Here is a 12,351-nt window from a genome sequence, read left to right on the forward strand (position 1 = left end):
AAGGTATTTTGCCAGAAAGCATGTTTAATAGCAAATATCCATACAATCAGTTAACCAAGCTGGCTACATGCCCCATTAGTCTGGTTTACTTGTACATTGTACAGTCCTTATAAAGCTCACAAAATGGGCTGTCTCTGAGGGTCAGGTTTTGCATGCAAACAGACAGCCCTGGGCGTCGCCGATGATATTAATTTAATGACATTTATTTCTCTTGGGAGTGCATTTTAAATTCTGGTACAGGAAGGAGGCACAAACGGTGTAATCTTGAGGTGCAAAATAACAAACAGACCTCAAAAAGAATTTTTTAAACCTGACTCAGCTCACCAACAAAGCTGGGTATATTTCAAAAGCCTTAATGACGGTAACAAACCTTTATTTAATTGGCCATTATAATTATTTACATGCTGTGAGCGTACAAATCCTTTTTTGTAGGTGAAGAAGCATATTTTTTAAACAGTAGCTATAAACTGTAAAATATGGTTTGTCAACTCTCACGTAATAATTCTTGCTGTTCCAATTGTCTACTCCAATTGTTAGGCTAAGTGTTCTGTTAACAGCATCGCTTCTTCTACCTGACAGAGACTGACATATGCAAATACAGTCAGTCTCCTTGTTTACCGACTTTATAATATGATCCTGCTGATAGCACAATGTTTTAGGCTTGTAAAATAAACAGTCTGTGTGGGAGTTACTGCAAAACTTGTTAGCATCTGTAGGCACCTGACACAGTTTACAGTATGTACATGTTATGAAATTACTATGAGAAACAATGACATCACCGTTAGTGTTAGTTTCACTTCCTCAAAGTGGTGCCAGACATTATGGGTGCACTGTGTACAGTATTTTCATACTGTCTACATTTATATGAGTCTATTCAGCGGAGAGACAACAGTGCAAGTATTGACTTGTTGACAAGAATATGTTCCAAGCATGACGAACAGCCAGGCACATAATTAGTGTCACTTCCACTCAAATTCACCTTCTGTGGCTAAAAGCTACTTTAATAACTAATAACAATCTAATTGTTTTTGCACTGCCCGCTAAAAACTGCACAGTCGAACCTGAAACAGTAAGTTTGATAACACTTCTTAACAATGTGCTAATTATGGTTTTGAATTAAAAAATCAAAACAAAAAAAAAGTTAAATTGGTAATGTTTCTTTAAAAATAAAGCGTACATTTTTCTGCCCCTTGTTGTATTTATAGTGGCAGTGATTCAAAGGCAACACTTTCTGGTTAAGCACAGTGGCCTGAAGTGCTGTATCTCTAGAACAGGGGTCAGATCATGAGACCCTAATGTGATCAGTGCATAACACAAGCCAATCAAATGTTTTCTGGCCAATCAAATGACACATTGTGTTTATCACAGATGTCTTCAGATTGGGAAGTTGTGGGTCTTGGGGTAACTCAGTCAATATGCGAGTCAGATGGTCTAGCTGAAGCCTTATGGATGGTGGTAGACGGATAAAACTTAGTCAGTGTGACGGATGTTGCAACCTTTTTTGCGCAAAACAGATTAAATACCGGAGGTGTTTATACAGACACTATACCCACTATATCGACTTTGAAGCAAAAACCAAATGTATATTGACTTTGAAGCAAAAACCAAACGTTTACATTTTGAAATGCAACAGAATGGACATATGTGTGTCAAACAACATTTAAATAACCTAATTAGTTATTGTTAAGCTACAATTATTTAACTTTAATTTCAATCAAATAGTATAAAGTAACATTTGTACTGGGTCTATTGCAGCAAAATATATTGATCACAACCCAGATCAATGCTTTTCAGCATAAACAGTAAGTTAAATAAAAAATAAAACATAAGTTATCAGCAATTCCTATCCACCCTCTCTATTTCTGTATAATATATTTAATTTAAATGCATCATATTTTTTAAGGTTTTTTGCACTTAGGACTTAGGAGAACATACTGACTGAGGACATTCATTACAGGGTTATGGTGTATGCAAGTTAAATTCTTGTTTCGGCACACATCAGTCTTTGTTCTTAATAGTCACAGATAAAGAAGTTAATAGTGGACCAAATGGTTCCTTTCCCTCAGGCAAGAAGTTTGGGAGTGGCAGACGCCTCCCCTTAATATGCCGGCCTTTCCAAACAACACAGTAAGTTTAGGGTGGAATACTAATTTTCTGGCATCCTACTAAAAACAAACAGGCCTATATAGCAGTTGGGCTAGCTAGAGAGTGGCCAAACTTGTACTTACTATTTATTTATTATCATATAGTGTACAATACTGCAGCTCACATGTTAATGAAATACACAATGGCTTTAGAAACATTAATAATTAAAACTGAGCTGTTGGGTGTGTGGGGGAGGTTCTATGTGAAATGGGCTGGAGATTTGTGTTTGATATTTAGCATCATTATTATCACTTGCTCTAAGTGCATGGTTGCAATTTGAAGTTGACTGGAATCAGCTAAGTGGGCTGGGGTTAGATTTGCCACTAAACTAGTAGGCCAACTTCATAATATGAATATACTGTGCCCTTCATATTCCCAAGAGCTATGTCATCGTATTGTTTGAAGATGCTGTTATTGTGTGATAGTATTGTATGGGTTACATCTGATAGACCATAGTGTGATATAGAAGAATTAGTTGTGAAAGGGGTTAATACAGTATTGGGGCAAATAATGATTGGAAAGATTGGATTGATTGGAAACAGCACCTTAAAAAGGTGCATGACACACTGGAAAACGTACATTTTACTGTCTATCAGAGGTTGTGGAAATACAGTATATTGATCACCTTAAGATGTAAAAAAAAAAAGATTACAAAACAGTAATAAAATGGATGTTGTTGTTAGGCTTAACATCCCCTGCACAACTATGGAGGATATTTCATGCCAAAATGAAAAATAAATGATTATATAAATTAAATACATTTCGAAATAAATAAATACATAACTAAATGGATAAATAAATATTGAAATAAACAAACACATGTCTATAGATGTATTTATATGTATTCTGACATTTATTTCCATAATTATTTATTTAGTCATTTTTTATTCATTTGTTTGTTTATTTATTTGTAATTTGGGGATAAAATATCTTCCATACACACTTTGACAACAAGGTCAAAGTACCAGTGTAGTCTACAGCAGTATTGTAGGTTTCAGTCCTTGGACGGTATTTCAAATGTTATTCGTTTCGTTATCCAAGAACATTAATGGTCGTCCACGTATGGCCTACTGTTTTATCATTCTAAATGTATACTTAAACATACATACATTTAACAATACATATAGCCCTGTTGATCTTATCGATTAAATATCAATATACAGATACAACTATACTGAATGTTGGAACACATTTCACTGACTAAAAACCCTACCTGACCGGCTCTAACGACGCTTCTCGCTCAAACTTGCACGCAGATCTTTTATTTTAACAAGCACGGTGCACGTGACTAAATCAATACGTAAAGTATTCTTTCCCTGCAAACAGATACGTGAATTATTTAAAAAGCGGTCCCTTCACAGGTGGGATTGCTTGGTGTGACGATGATTTAGATTCTAAACACGACACAAATTGAGATTCATGGAGAGAAATATGGACATTTCCGGTAAATGCCCATATTTCTCTTCTTGCCTGTAGTCTTCAGTTAGTCTGTGCTTGCTGTTGTCTCAACCGTGCAGTAATAACAGCAATTCAAAAACCGACCGACCTTGCAACATTCCAGTTGCGTTATGCAATCAACCAGAACTTAAATACTGAACTGTGTGGGGGGCAGACATTTAGATAAAACTGTCATACTCAATTTGTAAATTTGTAGACATTGACTGGCACTGTATTGAGGCATGTGTGACCTTGTTGGGTAATGTACCTGGGAATCGGGATTGTAATTGAAGGCAAATCTAGTAACTGGATGACCTGGGTTAATGTGGACAATAGGTGCTAATGGTAACTATGACATACAGTAGTTCGTAATTGCAAAAATCATCTAGACAACATGGTCAACTCCTCGGATTTAACATTGGAACGTCTATCCGTGCCTAAGCGGTGCATCATGGGAATCCAAGGAGTTCTGGTAGCGACTTTTCCCCTATTTATATAATTTGTAAGTTTTACAACTCCTGAATTCAGCTTTTTATTTATATACAGTAGATGCTGCTTGGTAGCCATCAAAAAGTTGTAATTATCTCAAAGTTGTTAAAGCGAAAAACCACAGGATGGGATTGGTTTCTGTAAAAATGTTAATAACCAAAACTTGTCTTTATCAGTTGCTAATAAGCGGCATCTATTGCATAAATGCATAATTAAAAATGCATTGTCTATTTATTGTCTGTATCTAATTAATAGCAACTACTTCATTTAAAAATATGTCTTTTTTTAAGAAGCTTGTCATAGGTTTAAGTCTGTTTCATATCCTCCTTGTATGTATGATCCATTGTTTACGCATTGTTAAAAAGTGTCTTATTAAAAATACAATAATAATTATTGAAAATAGTCTCTATTATTAAAAATGCTTGGTTTATTTATGTCTTATTAATTAAGCAACTGCTTCATTAAAAAGATATGTACATTTACGTTTCTTTTTTTTAATTATCAGCTTTATTCTTAGCTCAGTACTGTTACGGTTACCATTCATGACTTAACAGTTTTGAATACTCTGTTAGTAGTTATTAATGTATTTTATGTATGTTTTACTTATATCCTCTTAAACTTTATATTTGATTTACGGATATCAAAAGATCATCCCTGGGAAAAATGAAAAGGGAGATAGTGACACTACTATTGTTTTCAATATTGTCACAACCTGTATCCTTAAAGAGCTCGTCAGGCCAGGTGAAAACATCGATCTTAGAAACACGTATGTGATAAGGAGGGGTGCCTCTAAATAAATCTAGGTGAATCGTGTTTAAAAATGCAATCGTTTTAAAAAGAGGCGGCTTAGAATAGGAAATTAGACAGACTTTACATTATACAGATAGGCGAGAAGTCGCTATCGGAACTGAATTCCCATGATGCACCGCTTCGACAGGGACGGAAGAAAAGGCGGCGCCCTAAAAATAAAGCTTGAGTGAACATGCCTGTAGGTATGTTAGTTTTAAGTTCACAGAAATGACTCACTGGTTAAGTTGAAGATTATATCACTAGGGTAGAGTTACAAAATGAGTCGTAGGTGCGCCATTTCACTGGGAGCTTTCTCTCTTTTTTTTAATAGAAACAGCCATAGTACTTTTGAAATGTGAAGCTTTCAGAAAATCTTTAACTTCTTTAGAATGCTTTCAACAGCAGAATTATAACTGAATATAACTCTCCTTTGGCAAAAAAGGGGAAGCTGTTTCATTGTCAAAAGACTGATGAGTATTTAAAATAGGTGTCACTGGTGTGGCATATGTAAAAACATTGCAAAGTGCTGTAAACCCCATACAAAGATGGTACAGATGGTGGAATACATTACGTTTGCTGATCCCATCTGGTGATGGCAGGTATAAACAAACGCTTTTATTGTGTTGTTTGTACATTGTAATTGTCTTTTCTTTGTTTTCCAGGACCCACTTGTAAATTAGGCATCTGCCTCAATGTGTAAATCTCCTGCTTAAATAAATAAATATAAATAACTGAAACTGATCTAATCTAAGCAGAGTGGCAGGTCTGAATGCATCTGTACTTTAAATTTATTAATCCAGCTACATATCAATCAGTCAGTCTTTATTTTATATAGTGCCTTTCGTAGTGGACCACCATCACAAAGCGCTTTACAAGATACAGTAAAAAACAATGCATAATACATTAAATACAGTGGAAAAAAACAATGCATAATACATTAAATACAGTGGGAAAAAAACCAATGCATAATACATTCAATACAAGGCTAGGATGTGAAAATTCTAAAACATTGTGGATGCGTATGTCATACAAAATCATAAGACAATACAGTGAAAGATCAGGAGTAACAGACACAGCAGCTAATAAAAGATATCAGGCCTAAGAGCATGGAAAGCAAGAGAGAACAAGTGGGTCTTCAGAGTTGATTTAAAGCGAGTGACGGTGGGAGCATCACGCACCAAAGCTGAAACCCTGGGCATTTATTAAACAGTTTACTTTTCATGACTGGTTCTTTGTGTTGTATTTTTAGTTGTTTGCCCAAGGCATACATCTCTAAGTTTAATGCTCTACTGCCTCCAGAACCCCATGTTTTCATGTAGTTAGTTAAACATTTAAAATATATAAATCTAATAATAATAATAATAATAATAATAATAATAATATTAATAATAAAAAAACATGTGAAAATGTGGCTGTTCCCAAACCAGATAAACCACCAGGGAGGTGGTTTATGAAGAGAAAGAATTGTGTTAGAAGAAAGGAATTGTGTACTGTTACACTTGTGTTTGTGACTGGTGAGCGGCTTAGCTGTCCAGTCTGATAGTTAGGGACTGTTTGGGAACAGCCACATTCTCACATGTTTTTGTCAGGGACAGGCATTAACCCTGTCCCTGCCAACCACCACCAAAACACCCAGACTTTATTTAAATGCAGACCTCTTGCTGACACTATATACAGTATATATATATAACCCTGTACAGCAACTTACTTTGAGTTTTTACAAATTGACAGCAGCATGCATTCACCACAGTATCAGTGGAAATGGGCTGTGAATAATCTGCAGATGCTTAAATGCATTGTAATATGTTTTTATTTCTTTATTTTAATAAACGTGCTGTAAAATGGTAGTAGACGTAGTAACCCTAAATTAAACATGTACAATTATTTTTCAAACTTTCTTATAGTATTACTGTTTTAAATAATCAGTAATGTGCAATGGAACAATCATGTTGTTATATATAATATGTATACTTGAAATCTGTTATTAAGAAAGTAAGCACTGGAAATTATACAGCTCAACATCTCAAATGCCAACTTAATGTAAGATTGTGGTTTACAGATAAGCCATGCTGGGAAAGCTGAGGGCAGTTCAGAAGTTGATATAATACTGCAATGCCAGAACATTTGCTTTGTTGGACAAAAGATCTCTGTTTGTTTTCTCAGGCAATTCTCTCTCTAATACACATACAGATTTAGAGAACCCCATTCTCTTAATGTACTGTTTGTATGTAATGTAATGCACTATAGGTTTTTCTGCAGTTGAATAATTCATTAAGTATTTCCAGTTCCTGCAGCCCATGCAGGCTGGGGTTTATAGTTAACGGCACGCTTCAGTGTGCTTCCCTTTCAATCTCATTAAGCATGTATTACAATATTCTAGCATTTATTTTGATTGCAAATATGTGAAAGAGGAGGCTTTATCTGAAGCAGTATGAACAGTATGTTGTGCATTAGCAGCAGGAGATGGATATTGTTTTAAACTTTCATATTTTCCCAGTTTTATTCCAATGCATAAGAGCCCCCCTTTACTCCACAGTGGCCTCTGCTGGTAGAGATGAGAATACAGTCACCATGCCCTAGATACCCTCCCTGTTACACAGTCAGCATCTAGACACTTGAAAGACCTCCGACAGAGGTAAGTGCCCAATCTCTTTTGCCTATGTCGGCTATAAAGCTCAGTGTCAAGGACTCCTATATCAGAAACTATCTGAGGTAATTACTTCATATTTGCAGTTACAGTATATATTATAGACCCTCCATGCTATGTGTTAGTGACTATGCCATGTTACTTTTTATGTTTGTTCTATATAGAGATAGTACACTTTGAGTTATTGCCGCAATGTTTCGTGCACATCTTAGATTTTTTAAATTTGGGTTTATTGATGTTGTCCATTAAAAATGAACTGTTTCAGTGCCACATTGTGTGTGTATATACTGTGTGTATATATATATATATATATATACAGTATATATATAATATATATACAGGAAAGTGAAAGTAGTTTTTGTATTTATTTAATTTAAATACGTTAGCAATGTACTTTAGCTTAGTTATTGTATTAAGTTATGTAATTGATTAACCTATTACGTTTGACCTGTTGTCAGAGTAATACATTTATTTATTTTTAAATCTTGCAAAACACCAGATTTTTGTCTCCAGTTTATTCTAGAAATGCTTGGGAAGTTGAGAGGAGCTGCTGTATATTTTTAAATGAGAAGCAGTTTGGTTTTATTATAGAAATAGATTAAAACTTAAGTGCATATGTCTATATTTTCTTTATTTTTCATATGAGATACTAAGTCTTTTTAGGAAAAAATTAGCAATGCGGCCAACAGTAAGTGTTCAGACACAGGAAATTGGCAGAAGAAACCGAGCCTGTCAAAGATCTTTTATTTGGGGTTAAAAAAAACCTGTTTGGCAACAGTAAGAAATGTACCTACGGCACGCCTCTCAAAGATGGCACGTGGATATGCACTTAACTTTATTTTCCCTCTGTTTACTGTCATGCTATGTATTTAATTTAGAAACTTTTCATGCACATTTAAACACATTGGAGTTAGAACATGCATATTCAGACACAACGCTACACTTCAGGCGCTTAATAAGATGCTTATACAACACAAATAAAGCGATCACTAATTGACGCACTTGAATTCATTTTCAGAACATTTTCTAATTTTAATAAAATTAAAATGAATAACATGCTGTTTTAATAGCACTACAGTGGGATTGGTGTAATTATTTGTTTGAATATTATCAGGAAAATATCATGAAACATATATTTGCTTTCTATTTGTATTATTAAATGGTGATCAGACATTGTATCATTGTTAGTAGTTATTGTTTTGAAATACCGGTAACTTGGCAGCACTGCTGAGTAAAATGCACTTAAAGTAACAAACGGGCGTTATTTACAGCACCTCTGCCATGGGATTGCTAATAAACTAATCAGTATAAATTGTATACATTGTAGAGGCCCTTATCAGTGTTCTGTAAGGAAGGCCATCCACTTGGCTGCAATATTCAAGGTTCAAATTCTGCTTCCACAGCTCTGACATCAGCAGTAACAATACAGCATCTATGATTCCAACACTGGCTTGCAAGCTATGCCTGAGGAAGAAACTGGGGCGTTTGAGGCTAGCTAGGAAAGGCAAGTCTATAATTGCTGGGGATGACATATACTAGTGTAGAGAACCCACATCAAATCAGTTGCAAAATCATGTGCTTGTTTGATGTTCATACAAAAAAAGTGATTGAATTCACAGCCATTTGCGGGGGAAAAAATTACTGCTTATAAAAAATGCAGTATGCTTCACGCTTTTTGATTTGTAATCAAAGGCCGTCATGAGAATGAATTCTTTGTTACGTATGTAGTTTTTTAAAAACCTCTGGGTACTAGCTAAAATACAGTATGACTCAATATGTTTAATATGTTTGTTAAAGTATAGTACAGTTTAACTTGGCCTGTAATATAGTGACAGAAGATAGGGATTAGCGATGGGCAGCTGGCCTTTATCGTGTGGCTTTATTTCTAGGAAATGTATTTCCAAAACAAAAATGTTAAGGACTGTTGAGATGTACTGTAACTACTTACACAAATTGTTCTGTCTCCTTTTTTTATTTTTTAATTCACCAGATTCCAGCACTTTCCAGTGGAAAGACCAACATATTTGCCTCCCTTTCTCATGATATAGAAAAGTGTAATCAAGAAACAACAGCACAGAAACTCCCTTATATTATGTGTTATGGCAAAGGGCGGGTGATTTTTACATTGTTGTGGCTTTGCAATGAAAAGGGTAACTTTGGGCAATGTCAGCTTCTAACATTGTATTATGCCGAAATTCTTTTCTTCTAAAGTTACTGCCTCTCTGTATATACTACCAGGTGTTTCCCTATACATGTACATTTAACTATTTGGAAAGACCAATTATTATTATTTTTTTTTATTTCAACCTGGCTCACCACTGCCACCCCAACGCTGACTGGGGAGAGACGAAGATGGACATACACGTCCTCTGTAATGTGTGCTGTCAGCCGTCCTCTACTTTTCACTCTGCAGGCCCGCCATGCAGCCACCTCAGAGCTACAGCATCGGAGGACCACGCAGCTCCGGGGAACTTACAGGCAAGCCCGCAGGCTCCCGGACAGTCTACAGGGGTGGCTGGTGTGCTGTGAGCTGAGGACACCCTGGCCATCCTAAGCCCCCCTCTCCACCCGGGCGGCGCTTGGCCAATTGTGCGCTGCCCCCTGGGAACTCCCGTCCACGGTCAGAAGTGGAATAGTCTGGACTTGAACCGGCGCCCTCCAGGCTATAGGGCGCATCCTGGACTCCACGTGGAGTGCCTTTACCGGATGCCACTCGGGAATTCTCCCAAACAGTTTTTTTTTTTTACTGGTTCTAACCTTCTTCAAACCTAAAAGCGAAATGCAAATGGCCTCCTCAGTGTGTGTCACTGCCTTCTTTTTTGTTGAACATTTATTCACAGGAATCTGGCATTCTCCAACAGCGCTGAATGCGTTTGGACTTGCTATGAAGCTGGATTGCGATAATTCCTGTCATAGCCCCCGGGCTATCATTGGCAGTCTTCACCTCAATTTCCGTTCTTCCCTGTAAAGAAAAAGTAAATCCAGTCAGACTGACGTACAGAAACACTTTCTCATGTTATCAGCGCAACGCTAACAGACTTCTGACCTGCACAGCCAATCAGTCTACCCACAATGGGATTCATGTTAATGTCCAGTCACCTGTCCTGCCGGTGAACAATGGTTAAAGTAGCTTCAAATTACATTTTCAAAGTTAATTTTTTTTCCTACCCGCTTTATTATTTTATGATTTTTGCAATATTGTGCGTGTTGAGTTTAGGAGCTGCTGTTCATAGACATAGGTAACCCATGATCTTTACACAAAGAGTCTTGTAAGGTAGAAAGGATCAAGTTTATTTTTGTGTTGCTAGCAATACACATCTGTGCACTGGATGCTCTCTCTACTATAGAGACACTTTGACTGATCAATCCTGAACCTTGGTACTGGAGAATATGTCTGCTTGTGGCCAGTCACTGGCAGTTCCATTGGTGCCATGGCTCAGACACTATCTGAATTCCAATCACATTGTAGCCACAACTTTAAACACTCCTCATAAAAGCTAGGTAAATCAAAATAAACTTTGTATTGGAGGAGACAAACATGTTTTTACAAAAGTATCAGAAAAGACATTTGCCTACTAGATCAATGATGTTTTACTACTGTTACAGAAAACTGGGTAAACAGGCCTGAGCCATTTCTACAGTGGTTAAGACGCTCGTACGGGGATACAAGAAAGATTTTAAGCAAATCTGTTTTACTGGCAATAGTTCTATATTCCAATGTATCACTATTATATTATTGAAGGGACAAATAAAACCGCTTTTTAATATGTTTAATATGTAAAACAGCTATTCGGAAGCGATTTAAATGGGTCTCTTTAGACAGATGTATGAAATGCACCTGTGACTAGCCATAGTAATAATGCTATTATACAAGAGAAGTCCAGTTTTTATTGCGGATATAGGATTCAGATAACAAGGGCAGCTGTTGAACCCTAATGGCATGCAGAACTGTGAGAAAGTAGCTGTTTCAATCCTTGCACTTAACAAAGACTTTCTTGTGTCAAAATTGTTAATCTGTGAATAATATCCATTTAAATCTGTAGTGTGCAAAAAATATCATAATGGTTACTTCATAAATAAAAAAAGAGGTTTGCCTTTTTCTACGTTTTAAATTTGTAGAGTTGGTTACAAGTCCTGTTTTTAAAACTCGATTGGACGTGACTCCTTTAAGGATATACTGACTTTTTTAACACAAGGCCCGTCGTTCCAGGCCAGGCTGCGGTCAAGGACAGTAGTGGGAAGTGCTCTTCTTATCGTAAAGCCTGTAATTAATTGATGAACACTGCTTTCCCAACTGGCACAGCGCTTTTCAAAAGCATTTCTCAGGTCTGTAATGGATCTGTGTGGACTCAGACTTCTGTTTATGACAATGAAGTTACAGCAAAATCGTTAAGCGCAGGCGGTGACGTGAAACTAAAATTACAAGAACAGAAACTGAGAACATGAGAGAGGCTTTTTTAAAAAAACACGTAATTATACAATAATAAGGTCTTAAGGGATTTTAAAATATTTTGTATTAAACTTAAGGCTTGGTTGAATCATGATCAATTATGCAATCATTAATTTATTCAGTTGTGTATATTAGATATGTATATTATATAAATTGTACTATAACTTGATTATGTAAGCTGCTGATTTGTATGCACTTTTAATAGGTAATTTATGACGTTAATGTTGTATGTATTTTTAATCAAATATTCAATAGGAGGTTATTGCTATGGTTTAGAGTAGAATATGGAGATTTGTTACAGTTGTCATCAATGTCTGCCCAGGGAGTGTCAGTGGAAATTAGCCTACTGGCTAAATTGAAAATGCAATGCATCTTGTGTCATGTAAGTGACACT

At 36.1% G+C, this 12,351-nt stretch overlaps 1 long non-coding RNA gene across 1 annotated transcript; it reads left to right on the plus strand.

The window, feature by feature from the left end:
- The first annotated feature begins 3,656 nt into the window (after nucleotides 1–3,656).
- LOC117424045 (uncharacterized) lies at nucleotides 3,657–11,606 on the plus strand. The gene is made up of 3 exons (XR_004547849.3): nucleotides 3,657–4,084; nucleotides 7,358–7,495; nucleotides 8,911–11,606. It is a non-coding gene; the product is annotated as an uncharacterized LOC117424045 (long non-coding RNA).
- Nucleotides 11,607–12,351: the final 745 nt, after the last annotated feature.

This window comes from Acipenser ruthenus, chromosome 19 (assembly GCF_902713425.1).
Source record: "Acipenser ruthenus chromosome 19, fAciRut3.2 maternal haplotype, whole genome shotgun sequence".
Lineage (NCBI taxonomy): Eukaryota > Metazoa > Chordata > Actinopteri > Acipenseriformes > Acipenseridae > Acipenser > Acipenser ruthenus.